The 16,855-nt window shown below is 44.5% G+C and overlaps 1 protein-coding gene across 6 annotated transcripts in view; it reads left to right on the plus strand.

Moving 5' to 3' along the window:
• Positions 1 to 16,855, plus strand: part of LOC119173478 (metabotropic glutamate receptor-like) — a 450,920-nt gene that overhangs the window by 200,371 nt on the left and 233,694 nt on the right. The gene's annotated exons all lie outside the window — the stretch shown is intronic.

Here is a 16,855-nt window from a genome sequence, read left to right on the forward strand (position 1 = left end):
TATTTTTTGTAAGTTCAGTGATTTACTCTCCTCCCGTGGCTCCTCGCTGAACGGCGTGAAAGTTGAAGCCCCCCCCCCCTCCAAAAAAAAAAGAAAAAAAGCCGGTAATGAGCTTCGCCCAAAGTACCGGCTCTTTTTTGCAAGAGACGGGCCGCGGTAAAGAAAGCGAAGCGTCCTTCCGTGGCCTGTAAAGTTAAGGAAAATAAAACAGAAAAAAGCACGCCACCACTGACGTAAAATGCTTCGCTGTACGTATATGGGAAGCAAGATGCCGTGTACGGGGCGATAGGTCCACGGAGATTGCGTTGTGAGAAAGCGACGGTTGTTGGACGAGCGTAATACGCAGCAGAGAAGACGAGTCGGTTGGAAAACTAAGTCGGTGCGTTGCCAAGTAGGTATACTGGAAAGGCGGGGAAGGTTCAGGAAAGAACCGCTGTGGAAACTTCAGAAGCCCTGTGGATGAATAGACTCAGGGAAAGAACCTTACCACTGGCGAAACAGTTGCTGAAAGAATGTGTAATACGGAATTCTCTTGAAAAGGAAAAAAAAAGGCAGACAGAGTGATACGCAACATAAAATGAGTTGTGAGGGGTTTGTGTGGCTCGGTATCTTAGCGGGTGCCGGATGGTTTATGGTTATTGAAACCTTCCCGCCACGTAATAGGTGCGCGCTTCACGGTGGTCTAGTGCTTATGGTGCTTGACCGCGGACGTGAAGGTCGCAGGATCGAATCCTGGCTGCGGCGGCCGCATTTCTTGGAAGGCGAAATTCTAGATACTCACGTACTTCGATTTAGGTGCGTTTAAAAAAGAATACCCAGGTGGTCCAAATTTCCGGAACTCCTTAATAAGATGTCCCTCGCATTGATAGCGTTATTTTGGGACCTAAAACCCTCAAAATTATTGTTGTTATACAATATACATGCAGTAGCATTGTAAAATCCCAAGGGATTAGGATATGGCAACGCAATTTAAAAAAAAAAGCCTTGAAAGGTGAAAACCGAACTCCGAAGAGTACCCGACATGGAATTCCAACTTCTAACTGAGGGCTGCTGTGAAAGGGACAATCGTGCGTCCGTGCTTTATTTTTTGTGCATTCTAACACTCTACGTTAAAATGAAGTACAACTTCTCCATGCATTTCGTTATTACATTCTGGAAGCCACTTCTTTCAGCGAGATCATCGCCTGCGTAAGGCGTGCGTAACACCGTTCCCGGATGAAGTCGTTGTATGTAAGAGTCAAAAGGCCCCTCTTGTCCACGAGTGCGCATCCGCTGTCATGCTATCCGCGTAAGTTCCGGGGAACATACGTGTTACTTTAGGCATGCGCGGCGCTTGCTCTAGCTTTCGGGCCCGTGTACGTGTAGCACTTGACGCGGCTTCGCCCGGCTTCTTCCCTTAAGGCGCGCTCTCTTGAAGAGAGCCCTCCTCGTCGTCGGCAGGAAGTAGCAGTTGCTCACGTCCTCCGAGCGCGTCCAGCCGAGACAAGACGAGACTAAAGCCGCCGGGAGGCCATCTCGGAGCCCCGGCTGGCAGAAGCCGGGGCGTATACCGGACGCTGCGTGAAGACACACGCGAAAATAAGGAAGAAGGTGGATGTTTGGGGAGTGGGGCCGTCACAACGGCGAAGGAGAAGCTTTAAGGGGGATGTCTTCGAGCCTGTCTTCTTGGAAGTGGAGCAGCCAGAACCGGTCAAGCGTGGCAACGAATGCACTTGGGCTGATGCGACTGCTTTTCTTTATGAACCGGGCAAAAAAAAGAAATAAATAAAGAGGGAATGTCCCTAAAGTCACGTTTCCGCAGAAGTGCCGAGAGCTGCCTTTTGGGCTGCACCGCATTCAAGCGGGGGATAACGGGGGAAGAGGGAAGCGAGAAGGGATTCATCGGGGCCTTTGCTCTCAAAGGGAGAATAATGGGATATTGTCGAGGCGCCCAAAAGGGAAAAGCGTGGTGAGGGTGGCATCAAGTACACTCACGTTGGGTCGTCGCTGAAGCGGGCCGTCGCACGCTGCCTTTGTTAGGGCACTGACGTTTCTCTTCGACGCTACTTTCGTCTTTCCGCACATACGCAGTCGAGGGCTTTCTGCGCTTCCAGCTCTTCTTCGAAAATTCTCGCTGCTTCCAGCAGTCTTGCCTATTACGCGGAGTACTGCTGCCATATCATCATTCTTTCGCATTTTGCTCAGCCCGATTGATGGGCAGGGGAGAGCTGGACCCAGGCAATATCTTCATATATGCACCTCTGCTTCTATGCATAACCTCTTATTAGACCTCTGCAGCAATTATAGTCAAATGAAAGAAAACCAAGTTAGTAGGTTCATTCGCCTAATGTAATGAGCCATTTCCCTAGCAGTTTGGGGCTCTATATGAAGGTGCTAATCTGAAGTTGAGCTATTGTTCTCGATGCTTGGAACAGAATCACGCTATCCGTCATTTGATCGGTTAAACAGTAGGAGTTGTAAATGTTCGTATGCTTATAATTGCATTAGGCACACGTATGTTTGGCCAAATGCATCAGTTTACGTCCGTACCGATCCAGCAATAGACCGCAAAATACTAGAAGCCACCAGAAACATGGCATCTTGACATGGGAATATTTCTTCTACGGAACGCCTTCACGCGAGGCTCGACACTTCCCGAGTTGTGACGTAGGAACGTCTTGCTTTCTGAAGGTTGCTGAGAACAAAAAAAAACTATTAGTATAATACTGCAAGTACCACTGCGCAGAATTTTAGCAATGCTCAACGACTCAGAAAAAGCAATGTTAAGGTCACCGTGCAGCAACCCTGTGTAACATTGTAGAAAACTCAATGCTGCATTTCTTTCCGACTTGAAAGGGAAAAAAAAACTGTCTCAGAGAAGAACAATGCATAACAATGATATCATTGCTCAAACAAATTTCAAGATTTGTTTTTCATGTACGACAGCTTACAGCGAATGACGACTGCCCGTGCTTGCATGATTTTGTGCAGCGTCTTGTCACTTATCTTCCAACAATATCTAAATATTTTGTTTCTTACCTACCTACATACCAAACTAACTATACCCTTCAGTAGCATACTTATGAAGTGTTGCCCTGAACTTTCTTTGTTTTCTGTGTGTGTGCACCAAATTGTCAAAGATGAAAAAATAATTAATTGATATGTGGGGTTTAACATCCCAAAACCACCATATGATTATGAGAGACGCCGTAGTGGAGGGCTCCGGAAATTTCGACCACCTGGGGTTCTTTAACGTGCACCCAAATCTGAGCACACGGGCCTACAACATTTCCGCCTCCATCGGAAATGCAGCCACCGCAGTCGGGATTTGAACCCGCAAGAGGAAAAAATAAAAACACCTGGAGGAAATTTGGCAATGACAACAAGCCGCCCTTATCGCATGACCCGCATCATTTAAAAGCAAACAGTGTGGCTAGCGTGGTGCATAGCAGGTAATGCTCACTACACTGCTGCATGGCCACAAGTTTGTAATTAACTCGAGAGCAGTCCTCTTCCAGCGTTTTTTTTTTTCTCTCGGCGTTATCTACTGCGCTCTCTACGCGGAATCATTTGTTTTGCCCTCTCGCTCCATTGCAACGCGCTCGCCTTTCGTAGACGAAATCCCATACCGGAATGGTCTAACGCATGCCCAAGTCGCACTTCCGCGCAACTCGTACACGATCTTGGCCTCTCGCTCTAATGCAGCGCCCGCATACAAGTTCCTCTCTTGGAAGCTTGCTTGACTCGCCTTCCAGCCGTTCTCCGCGAGATGTGGTACATTCCTGTGGACATGGCCTGGTCGGGCCCAGCTGGCCGGTACAGAGTCTAAACTAAGCCGGACTCTCCTACGCACGCACGTGTATGCGCGTGTAGTGTAAATCAAATTTCACGTTTCCGAGCCGTCGTTTCCCCCAACGCATCCGTGTCTCTCGGAGTTATGCCTCAACATCACGTCAACGTGTCGGCTCTTTCGATGCCTCTCGCGCGAAACCGGCCCTACATAGTCGAGGCGTCAAGTGGTCGCCCACTCCACACCTGAGCACAACCGGCAGTGGCCGATGCACCAAACTTCGCGTACCCGTGAATCATTCGTGCACGTAAGCGCGAGGACACCGAGTGGCACCGGCGCGGCTGAAATGTTCTTTTTTGTGACTTTCGACTGTTCCCGTGATGAGCACACGTACCTGAAGGGGGGGACCGAGAAATCTGAAAAATTATGCATTTCCCGTTAGCCTACCTTTCTTAGTGAGGCCCGCGATTCTTTCGAGCGAAAGCAGACGGGCCGAAGAAGCGCCGAATTTTCATATTATTGTGTACTTGGTGTATTTAAACACTCTAGGAGCGCTCCCACAGCTGCCTCTCCGTGCAGCCCAAGTCCACTGACTCACTTCAGTACGTTCGCCTTCTTTGCTGTGGCCCCGCCGCGGTGGTCTAGTGGCTAAGGTACTCGGCTGCTGACCCGAAGGACGCGGGTTCGAATCCCGGCGGCGGCGGCTGCATTTCCGATGGAGGCGGAAATGTTGTAGGCCCGTGTGCTAAGATTTTGGTACACGTTAAAGAACCCCAGGTGGTCAAAATTTCCGGAGCCCTCCACTACGGCGTCTCTCATAATCATATGGTGGTTTTGGGACGTTAAACCCCACAAATCAATCAATAAATCAATCTTTGCTGTGCAGCGCGGAAGTTGTACTCAACAACTTCCGCTCAAGTTTCACTGTTTCCGTTTTTTTATATATAGGCTTTATGGTGGTTTGACGCAGGATAAGAGAATACGTTTTCGTATCGTTGAATCAGCTCCAGTTTGTCGTTGTTGCGTTTAATTTTGGGTTTTTCTATGTATGTGTAGGTGGTCAGGGAATAAAATTTGGTTAGTAGAACACGTTCAAACTATGTAATACATCCTCATATTAGGCGTACGAATAAATGTTCATACTTGAAGCGCGTTTTCTTGTTGGTCTCAGGTTAATGCATTCAGCTTCCATCATTCACCTTCCTAATAACGATAGTAATTTTGCAAATTGCTCGTCACCGATTATATATGCAGTACTGGGTAGTGGAATTTTGAGCATTCTTCTCAAATTCTCCCATAATTTATTCGACTATTTTCTATTCACTACCAACATTTACCATAGTGGCTTCTCTTAGCCATTAACTATTTGCTTAATTAAACAGAGCTTGTAGTTCTTAATTTTATTCTGTAGCTGGGTGATCTAGCACATTCAACTCTTGATCTGTTTGTTTAGAAAAAGTTGTTAACGATTTATGCCCAGCGAGTTTCTTACTACATTCCCGAGAACAGTTTTCAATTAACAGTGAAGCGATATTACTGAGCGATATTACTCTTTGCCTCAAGTGAAGTTGAGGCAATGAATGCGCTAGCAACAAGTTGGAACGTTATACGGAGCAAGGCAAGTACTTAACTCCTTCAACATTCAACCTGGAGTAACATTCCATAACGATGGTGTAACGAAACGTCGTTGCTGAAGCGAGCAAAGATACATTTATCGCAGTGTTTGCAATGAAAACACAACACGTACAAAAGTGTGACCATCTGCAAAACCCTGCAAGGATACGACACGTGCGACCTACTCGGCTGGTCAAAGTACGAAGCTCCTGCTACACCTCCCACCCTCAGTCACGGTCGGATGTTGCCCTGATCTCGAATAGTTCCTGACTTACGAGACATACAACGCCTTCGCATTTCAAAGAGGTGCATAGACAAAAGCTATTATCGTGGCGAGTCTATCGATTCAACTACAGCGATAAAAAAGGTCAAGTTCTCTGACGTAAGAACGAAAAAAAAAAAAACACAAAGGGCCATGCGAGTCAGAGTGCAGCGGGAGACCCCCATCGCGACGACGGGAAACGAGCGTGAACGTTTATTGAGGGCGATAAAAAAAGAAGTGCAAGCAACTTTTCGCATCGTCATCATCGGAGCCGGGGTGGGCCCGCACACGTCAGCGGACTGAATGGAAGGTACCCTCCCGGAGATTCATCGAAACGCTGGGGGTTGGGAAGCGCTGCTGGATGCTGAACCGCTATGGACGCTGGACCTACTGTGTGACTGAATCTCTCTGGCTTGCCACTCGGATGGCTTGTCTCGCTGTCGAATTGCAATTGCCACACCCTCCGCGTGTGGCCCTGCGGCTGTGTTTGATTGACACCAGAGGTGCGCGTGATACGAGTAGTGAAGAACGAACAATGAAGTGGTGGGAATGTTGGCTAATTTTGCTTGCAGTGGCGGCATTAACGGAAAGAGAACCATACATAAGGAAAAGGCGTGGTTAAGCAGGCTTAGCTAGGTTCTCTACTCTGCACTTGGGAAGAGGAAAGAGCAGTGGTGGAAGAGGAGAAGGGGGAGGAGTTTGACTTCCCACTAACGCAAGCGCGCAGAGAAGCGTTCAGCGTCCAATCCGTCACGAGCGTACGCTTTGAGAGGCGTTTCGAGAAACGCCGAATCTTTTAGGGGGCCGCAGTTTGGAATACCAATTAGGTTATCGTATTAGCCCCTTAAATCTCGCCACCACCCATGAGCATTCAAAAATTAGGAAGTAAGCATTGAAGGTTTATTTTCGAATTTTATATTTTGCATTTTCAACCGTGAGGTGTTTCCGCAATTCAATTTGTGAGACAACTACAATGGCTCTTAAGATATCATTTTCAGATTAATGAAGATCTCATTTCAAACATGAGATAAACAATCTCTTCCATAGGCGTGCAGTTTAAACACAGTGATTACTACGAGTAAGGCTCAAAAGTGAATTGTTATAATGTCGTAAAAAAAGCTATGACGTCACGTTTTTAAGTAAAATCTTACTGAAAGAAATAAAGATACAAAAAAAGTTATGCGTGGTGACTGACACGTTCTTGAAAAGCTAGAGCAGAATGCCGTGGAGTGCAGAACGCCAAAAAAAAAATAAAACTGGCTGCACTGGAATTACATGTAGCCGATAACTGGCACAAACGACACACGTTCAACCAAAGGGTGTATAGAACGTGCAGTGAAAGCGTTAATGGTTCTGTCACCGTTATTCTATGGTGTCTGCACCACCTTACCTAATGTTGCAAGCTCGCAAGTGACCTATTAAGAGCAGTACAAATGATACAAGAGTGTTCTAGTGCTGAAGAAGCGAAAAAAAGAGAGAGAAAGAAATATGAAGATGCCAAGACAAAAATAAATGAAAGAGCAGTAGGTCGAAGTGACTACAAAACGTCTTCACTCTTCGTCTTTTTCTTTTTTTCTCTTTTTTGCTTTCCTTTCGTCTTTCTTTCTTTCTTTCTTTCTTTCTTTCTTTCTTTCTTCTTTTCTTTCCACATATTATATCAATTGTGTTCGCATTTTGCTCTCGTTACACGCACAATAGTCGTAAAGTAGCTTTAAAAAAAGACCTAAATGGTTTCGATTTCTTCTCGTCTGCCTCTCATCTCTCTTCGCAACCTCTCAACCACGTGGGGAGCGTGAATAAAAAATGGGAAGAGAAGTTAGAATCCCCGGCGGTACAGCAGAGCGTGGACGATGTAGTATTTCGCGCTGTTAACGCGTTAGCGAGAGACCGAAGAGAGGTTTTTGGTGGCGAAAAGAAGCCGTCCGCGGAGGGCCGTGCTGAGTGAGATGTAGAGAGCGCACAGCAAAAGAGGAACCGCCAGAGCACTCCCGCGGGACCGCAATTATCCCAGCTGTCTGACCAGACTTGTTTCTCGTCGACCGAGGCGCAAATTAAGCCTTTCACCACCGGGGTCTCGCTAAACGCGCGAAGCTCCTGTTTTTCTTCCATCTCTCTCTCTCTCTCTCTCTCTCTCTCTCTTTCTCTCTATCTGTCTGATTTCTCGCAGCCGCTAGCAGAGTAGTTGCCACATCCTGTACTTCTTTCCATGTTCCAACACTTCAATCTTTATCACGTTGCGGTATCACACGTCTACATTTGCTCTCCCCGCTTGAAGAACGCGTGGATTCAGACAATCTGACGTCACGCTTCCAAATCGCAACAACCATGTCGTTTGCGTACACATATTTCATTTCCATCTGTTTGTACGTTTCTTTCTTTTTCGCCTTTTTTGTGCCACTCTTCTTATGATCTGTCCATCACTTGCGCCTACACCACACTATGAAGGCAGCGTTTCACTTAAAACCATTTTTAGATAAAATATGAAAAAGTTGGGCCTCTCTCGCCTTCACTGGCCTTCATAAAGGCGCCATCTCTTCCTCGACACTTATTCTTTCATAAAACACGAGTAAATTGACAGCACTCAGCGCCCAGGCTGTCGGGATTTCCCGCTTGTCGGCTACACTATGTATATCCGCTTGCTTTGCCGCAGAGGCATGATATGGAGTGAAACCAGTTGATTGCGCACAATAGGCGCGCGGAACGAAGCGAAACGGGCGTGCAACCGCATAACAAAGTGGGGTAGGAGACAACTCTGAACTGGATCATTCTTCTTGATGAATCAATCGAGAGGATATTTGATGCAGACGTCACTGTTGGCCTCATGAATTGTGCGTAAAGGCGGCAGACGCAAAGTGAGAATAATGCGCTCGTTCTTTGAATTCTGGAGGTTGTTTAGGGACTTGTTAACGCTTCTCTCACCTCTGATGCCAATCTACTGAGGTCAGGTTTGAGGTCAGTTCAATTGCAACTGACTGCGACAGCGTTTCTGTGCTACCCGCTTATCTTTCAAACTTCCTCTACATCTTGTTACTCAGTGTAAGGTAGAAAACCGCATTTCTTTCTTGTTAACTTCCTTGATTCCATCACAGTGATTTGTTATGTGATTAACAGTGCATGTAATCATCAAACAGCACGTGGAGTAGCATGTCAGGCGAATAGCTAGGCTAACAATTTATTTTCATTGGAGCATTTCTGTTCATGTCTTCATTATTAAGGCCGAAACCTAATTTGTCTCGTGCTAACGTGGCCGTGAACAAGAAGCGGGGGTGAAAGAAGTGAACAAAAACAAAGGTCACGTGATGTCTAGGGAAGCGAAAGCCACGCAAGTGCGAGTAAATCATTACTGCCCTGTATGATGATAATAAAAGCAAATTGAGTGAGTAGTAAATGATGTAGCGAGTGTTCATTAGTGCGTGGTAAAGTTGCCACACCACTTGGTTTTTGCCTTCAAAATGCCATAAGTTACTATACAAAATACTATATCTTTACGCCGCTTCACGCCCTTTAGTGTGACCGCGAATAATGAGTAGAGATCACCCACTTTTGCGAATTATTCTTTATTATTGTAGCTTAAACGACCTCTTACTTGCTTTCACTGCAATCTTTTATGATAAACCAGTTACACCTCCAACGTTAACAGCCTAAGTTTAGTTAATGCCGCAGTTATTCATCTTCCAGTCTGCTTGTTGAAGTTCAGGAGGTTTTCAATGGCTTTATCCCATATCAGCTTGACGACAGTATGTATGTTATAATTTTTACTGACTTATTTTGTCCTGAACTTCATGAGACGCTGTTCATTTTGAGTAAGACGCGAAAAGAAAAAAGTACTTGCTGAAATCAAGTGATTTGAAGCTATCTGGGCAAGCAGTTATCCTTTAACCATTTTCTTTATTATTAGCAGCCTCTCAAAGCAATTTCAAAAAGAAGAAGCATCGTGGGTTCATTGAATGAGCCAGCTTCACCATTTTATTCCTGAAGTCACTTGAATATACTTAGGCGAGTGTGCCCTAATAGTGCGCCCTTGTGATATATTTTATTCATAAAATAATGCAATCTATCTTTCTGTATACTTATTTTGAAATGTAAATATGTTGACAAGTTCTTTTCGTATAAAAGATTGGCCTAAGGCATTACTGGCACTATATGCAATGCGAGAGGTTTTCAAACTTTCCTTTTTTGCTCTCAGTGTGGCGACTTCTAACGCTGAAACCACGTAGTCTTCTTTTAACAAATCCTTCAGAGACTGTTTATTATGTAGTTATTTGCGCAAAATGCAGTAGCAGTTATTCGGGTTTGATTTGCTTACTATTGTGACCGAGGCTTTTCTGTAGAGCTCGAACAACGCCTAAGGAGAAGCCTCAATCAACTTAGAACAAATAATTTTTTTTTTCCTCGTTATGTTAAGCAGGGCCAACTGTGCTAACCTTTTATGTTATACACGAAATCAAGAACGGGCAGTGAAAGACTTTATTGCGCCTTCCACGTGTTGACAGTGGACACATATTGTGGTAACTAAAGGTCTTCCTACCGCCGTTTCTGTATGTTTTACCGCATAAATCTTCAGCGCCAGATTTCGATAGCTCATACTACAGCTATCTATGCTCCGCCTGCGTCTCTGCAATATGAGGAAGAAAAAAAAAGAAAAGATTCTTCTTGTCATTATTTAACCGTTTCACTGGATTGCTGCGCACTTTATTAAGACCTCCATTCACCCGCACCTTGCGTATATTCAAGTTAAAATAGTGTTTGAGAAGCTAAATTGAACCTTCCTTCTTTCCTTCCTTGCTTGCCCTCGAGGTACGGAACTTCATCAGAAAAGGATTTAGTCCTGGCAAGCCGTCTCCTCGCTAATTGCACTCCGGGGAGTCGTTCCGGAAGCAGTGCGAGGTCTCCCGCGTGCCCTCCATCTCGATCGTGTGCTGAATGCCTCCGCGTCTTCTTAGTGCAGTACACGGTACGCTTTCGCCCTCCATCCTGAGAGTCGTATCTTCGAACTTTTTCCCGGGAAGATAACGTCTTGCGGAGAACTGTGCGGTCATATTCTTATAGCGCACATTTGTTCGCGAGTAGGGACAAACGTATACGTGAAAATACGGGCTCGTGGAAACTCGTTATGCGAACACTTGTGTGTACGAAAGCAAATGTACCTTGCGCATAGCGTGCACGGGGTTCGAGGCGACAAGAATCCTCTTTGGAATCGCGCTGAGTTTACGTGACATCTGCTTGGAGCCTGTGCGACGCGCCCTGCACCTTTCGAACAATGTCTGGCGCGCAGCGAGCATTGTTAGTCCTTCTTTGCGGTGCTGGTTTAAACTGTACACACTGTAAAATCGCTTTTTTTATGTTCTTGCTATTAATTTCTATGCGTGCACCTGTAAGTTTTCTACGAGTAAGTCACATAACTGCAAGGTAACGAAATGGAAATCGGACATTCCTTCATATAGCAGCGAAGTTCTTACAGCCGGCTGTAAAATGTACACGGCCAGCAAAGAACTGTCGTCATGATGAACGGGGATGTGCCACAGAAATTGGGCAAAAGACACCAGTCACCACTGGCCTAGTAAAAACGAAGAAGCCGAAGACCCCGAGCACGTACAACGAGTGAACACTAGGTAATGGCGAAGGAAGCGGCAGCTGCGAGGGGATTCCGAAAACAAAGAGGACATTGAGGACGCGCCCGTAAATCTATGGGAGCCGTGAATGCTCGGTTTTAGCGCGACTTTCGCTCTCTCAAAAATGGGCATCCGTGTCGTCTTTGTGTCTGCCTGTGGTTTAATTCGAACCTCTATGCGCTGAGAATCAGCCTAGGAACAACCTATAAAAGCGACCAGATTAGACTTCAGAGACATTCATTTTTCGCTATTTCAAGCCTTCAAGATGTTGTTTTTTTTCTTTCAAGTTTACCTCAAACATATACAACTTTCTTTAATATGCACGTGAACTCTGTTCGTGCGTCCGTTCATTCTCCAGAAGCTTAATTACTACGGTTTGGTGTTTACAAAACTGAAATCACGTTTCCGTTTACACTCATGTGTATGAATATATACGTGCATAAGGCCAGCAGCTCACCCTTGCTTGCCTGATTTGTGTCCTGGTACATAACAATTGTTCGGCTTTCAAGTCGCAGTAACACAATATTTTGTTTGGGACGCCGTAGTGGAGTGCCTCAGTAAATTCGACCACCTGGGGATCTTTAAGGGGCACCTAAATCTAGGTACACGGGCCTCAAGCTTTTTTCACCTCATCGAAAATGCAGCCGCCGTGGCCGGGATTTGATCCCCGGAGCTTCGGGCCAGCAGTTAACAAACATAACAATTAGACCACCGTGGTGCTTCTGGCAGATCACCTCCAACATTGGAGCACTAGTTGCGTTTTTGCAGTCGTAGCTTTTGTTGATTATTAGATCGTAGTCGACCACAGGAAATTTTAAGAAGCCGTACGCCTTCGCCAGTCTTGCTCTTTTCCGGTTAATTGGCAAAAAGCGGCAGTTTATTTGCAAAACATTTCTGTAGAATTGCTCGAATAGAAACACTGCACCTCTATATTCCCTGCGTAGGTTGTGTTTTTGCGTGTGGACATTCATTTGTAATAAGTCATAAGTATATTTAGGAACCCTATTACGCCATCTTTCTTGCTCTAGTCTGATGGTGAAGGCGTAGTGGGTGATTCATGTAGCGTTCGCATAGCGTCATTTACCTAGTCTGCAACGAATTGGAGGCCGGCGGAGAGGGAAAGCATCACAATTCATCTAAGATTCCTACTCTATAGCAAAAGCTTCTTCGCTATTGCCGATTCATTAAATATGGACAATTTCCTGAAACAGAATGGATGATCGAAGCAAAATGAGGTGGCGAATAAACAGCCAAGTCTGAAATAAATTATTTCTTTCCTCAGATGCCCTGAAAATCGGCTTGCTGGCATCGTTATTGTGCCGCAAGAGGTTATATGAATCGCCAGCATATCCTCTTTTGCGTGCAAAAGACAGATAAAATATTGTTTGACAAATAAAAAAACAGCTCAACATTTTTGTTTGTTCTGTAATTGGGTTTTTGCTTTGGTGATCTCGGGAGGTAAGATTAAACGATGACAATTTTTCTGGCTTTTCTTATCTGGAGCTTACGAAAGAAAAACAGCACCGAAACAGTAAAATGCCAGTATTGTTGGCTTCCTCGCTGTTTCCGGAATGTCATGCTTTTTTTTTCAAAAGTCGCAAGAGACAAAAAGAAAGGAGCCATCACTGTTTCCTGCTAAATTTCTGCTAAAAGAAGCCATCATTTCTGGATGCGCTTTTATGTCTAGCTTTTTTCGTTTCTCGTGGCTTTGGAATCACTTTTGATTTCGCTCTCGCTAAACAAGCCATAAAAATTGGTGACGTCTGGTGCTCAGATTTCTTTTTCCTGCGTCGTATCGTTTAAGCCGTCGTCCTGTGGACTACGGCTTTAAGTTTGTGGACAAGCTTTGTTTTTTAAAGCCGGGCCTGATGCGACACCAGAGGTTGGGGCAACGGCAGGCTTTGGGTTGTAACGCCGAACGTAAAACAGCGTACGACTGGTAGTAAAAGACGTAGAGGTGGCCAGATCTACGAACGAAACTCACCACAGATGGCCGAGCGAGGAGTGCTTTGACGCTTTGACGATTTCTCAGCAACATCGACAAGCAGCGAATGCCCGGCGTTTGTTCTTTTAAACGTAAGACCGTTATTCTCGAGCTCCTGTTGCGTTTGGAGGGACATTGCGGCAACCCAAACGGAAATGTTTGCTCTCTCCCTGTACCGAACAGAACTTCTGTATTTATTCATTTCATTTCTGCTTCCTTTCAAAGCGAAAGCCTTAGATTTAGATGCCTCTCAAAACGTGGAAACTGACCATCGGCGCCACCAGTGTCGACAATAGTGATGCGAAAAATTGTCATCGCATGACGACAATTTTTAGCCCGTGACCCCGTGATAAAATTTGTGACGTCGCCGTGACTTCACATGATAACGCCATAAAATGGCGTCGTCAAATGGTTAAAGGTGGCCAGATCGTGGTCATAGTGCAAAACCAAGAAAGTTTATAACTTATCAAGATGCTTGTCTGGGCTAGTTGATACTCTATTGAACTGTTAAGTATGTAGCGCAAACTTTAGGGATGAGAGAAAATAGAAGCCCACACACGAGCGCTAAACTTGTATGTTCCACGTGTGTTTCTTGAATGAATTTTAGTAGGAAGTTTAGCGCTTCTGTGTCGGCTCTTCTTGTCCCACGTAGCTGACGTTTGCACTACTTAATGATTTAATTTGATATGTGGTGTTTATGACCCAAAAGCACCATATCATTATGAGAGACGCCGTAGTGGAGGGCTGCGGAAATTTCGACCACATGGTGTTCTTTAACGCGCACCCAAATCTGAGCACGCGGGTCTACAGCATTTTCGCCTCCATCGAAAGTGCAGCCGTTGCAGGCGGGATTCAATCCCGCGACGTGCGGGTCAGCAGCTGAGTACCTTAGTAACTAGACCACCGTGGCGGGGTTCGCGCTACTTAACATTCCAAGGGAGCGGCAAGAAATATTGTGGTAGAAAGATATAGGAAAGGCAGGGAAGCTAACTAGACGATGTCCAGTTTGCTGCCCTACAGATGGGGAGAGGGGAATAAGGGAATAAAAGAGAGAGATGGAGACATATTGCACACCATAGACACAGTGCAGCGTATCAAAGGCGGTCGCTCAGGAATGTTGCTTGCAATGTCTCTGATCCTGAAGGCAGTTAAAGACCACCATAGGGGCCGAAAGATTTCGCATGAGTGCAGGGTGTGTGAAGGGGGAAATAATTGTATTTATTTATTTATTACATACTGCTGACCTGTTTACCAGGTCTTAAGCAGGAATGGGAATACAGAAATGTTTACTACAAAAAACATAATTGACATCACACAGCATACTGACAGTGGTTACAATTCAACATCTTTGTAATAATTTACAAAAAACTAAAGAAAACATTACAATAATGGCATAGCTTTGCTGACTGAAATGTACTAAAAAAATGGAAGCATTGCGTAACTCGGGCTGCATGACTGTACAAAAAAACTGTTAGTGGTTATCGAGAGCATGTAGAAATAAATTAACTGTTGGACACTGTACAGCATCGGGAGATAGGCAATTCCACTCACGGGTAGTTCTTGGAAAAAATGAATACCTGCATGTGTCTGTGCAGTTTACGTAATCTAAAACTTTCTTTGAATGATGTGAGCGCACAGCATATTCACTTATTTGTCTAATATGCACTGTTTTGTTGATACCAATTTTGTGAAAAAAAGTTTGTGAAATTTTGATACCAATTAATTGATTTATACGAGAAGGTCCTCATTCATGTCCTGTTAGGCGAATGCATAAAAGGACCTCACGAGTTTTTTTTTTTTTTTTTAAAGCACACAAGCGCTGCTGTCATTTTTGAAGACTAACACGCCGACAAAAAGGATACGACTGTTATACTACGTAGACGGAACAAGCGGGGGCTTCCCGCTGCTCTTAAAAGTTTCCGCCCCCTTCTCCCAGTGAATTAAGGAAGTATACAAACAGGCGTGCTTCTATACACACGTAAAAAAAAACGTGGCTGTGGGCTCACTTAGTCTTTTGGAGTCCACATCACTAATAATTATTACTATGAAGCTTCGTTCGCGGGATCCAAATTGCACACTACATGGGCACCTTTTGGTGCGAGGACGGAAAATAGAACTAACAAGCCTGCATACAGACGTGTGCTTTTCATATTACTGGAAAATTGTATTTTTTTGTAATCATCGCGTGAGCCGCCATCTAGTTATTTTTCCGCTTTTTTTATGCTGATATCAGACGCTGACGTAATCCAATTTGGCTCCGAACACCACTGCTACCGTTCTGAAGAAACTACAGAATACTTCCTTAAACAAAACGAAGCTCAAAATAAATTACTGGCTGCTGTATAAAGGGAGTTTTTTTTAGCTTGTTAGACTGTAGTTGAACACCACGTAAAAACAGTGTGTTTTCTAGTTAGTGCAGAGTGAAAACTTTTTTCGAAAATATTTCCGCCACTTATCGAGACTCCTTGCAATTTACTAAGAGTTTATAAGAAAATAAACAGGTCCTATTCAAGATTAAAATTGTTATCGCAACCATCTCACAGCTTTTTAGGGGGGCTTATGTAACAATTCATTATATGAGCAACACAGGCAACACATTATATGGGCAACACAGTATATTATATTGTGCAACACAGGCCATTGCGTCAACGACCACAGCCGATGTGCTATAATACCATCAAATCAAGGGTTTTAAAATTTCGGCTCCGGATTCACATCTCTGTCAACTAACACCCTCTTTGTCTCTAATGAGGGCTACTGCGACTAATTCAAATAGACGAAAAACATTTCGCACAATGTTATGTCAGAAATGACGCCACAGAATTTGTTGTCTGGTAACACGTTTTTTTTTGTTTGTTTCGTCCTTCCTTTCCCTCACATGGAGCTTTTTTTTTTGGGGGGGGGGATGTATCAAGCAGGGTGTTTTCCGGTCTACATATCATGAGTGTCATATCATAAATATTCTGAGATTTCACGTTCCGCAGCCAATGTGTGATTATTCATATATCTAAGCATTTAGGCGTTTTTAAAGCGAGGTTGTGTATGGCTATGTTCCGGAGGATTGCGTTAGCGGACAAAAAGATGCGAAAAGCGAACTTGAGTGTCGTGTATATATATATATATATATATATATATATATATATATATATATATATATATATACCGGCACCCGTCATCCCATTGCCACCACCGATGCCCCCTGCTTGTGTAAAACGTTCAAACGAAATGTTCTTTTTTGTTTTGTTTTTTTCCTTTTTGTGTTTTGTTACCGACGTCTGGGTACATTATTTAGTGCACTTATTACATGGACCTGATCTAGCCATTTGCTAAGGGCCCGTATGCTTTCATCACCAGTTTTTGTATGCATGCCTTGACATAAAAAAAACAACTAACAAAACATTCACTTCATATGTGGGTAATTTATTCATTCAAAGTTTCTATGGAAAGCCTTTATCACGCCATGCAGCTGTGGTATCTCCTGTTTGCCATCTTTATCGACAGTTTTACAGCCTTCCAGATCAGCTTCAATGCATCGTTTGTTTGTTTTTTTGTCTCGCACGTCTTCCTCGTACGTGACATTACCATTCCCTTTCAAGCCGCATCTTTCTCGATGA

Source organism: Rhipicephalus microplus, chromosome 5 (assembly GCF_043290135.1).
Source record: "Rhipicephalus microplus isolate Deutch F79 chromosome 5, USDA_Rmic, whole genome shotgun sequence".
Taxonomy (NCBI): Eukaryota; Metazoa; Arthropoda; class Arachnida; order Ixodida; family Ixodidae; genus Rhipicephalus; species Rhipicephalus microplus.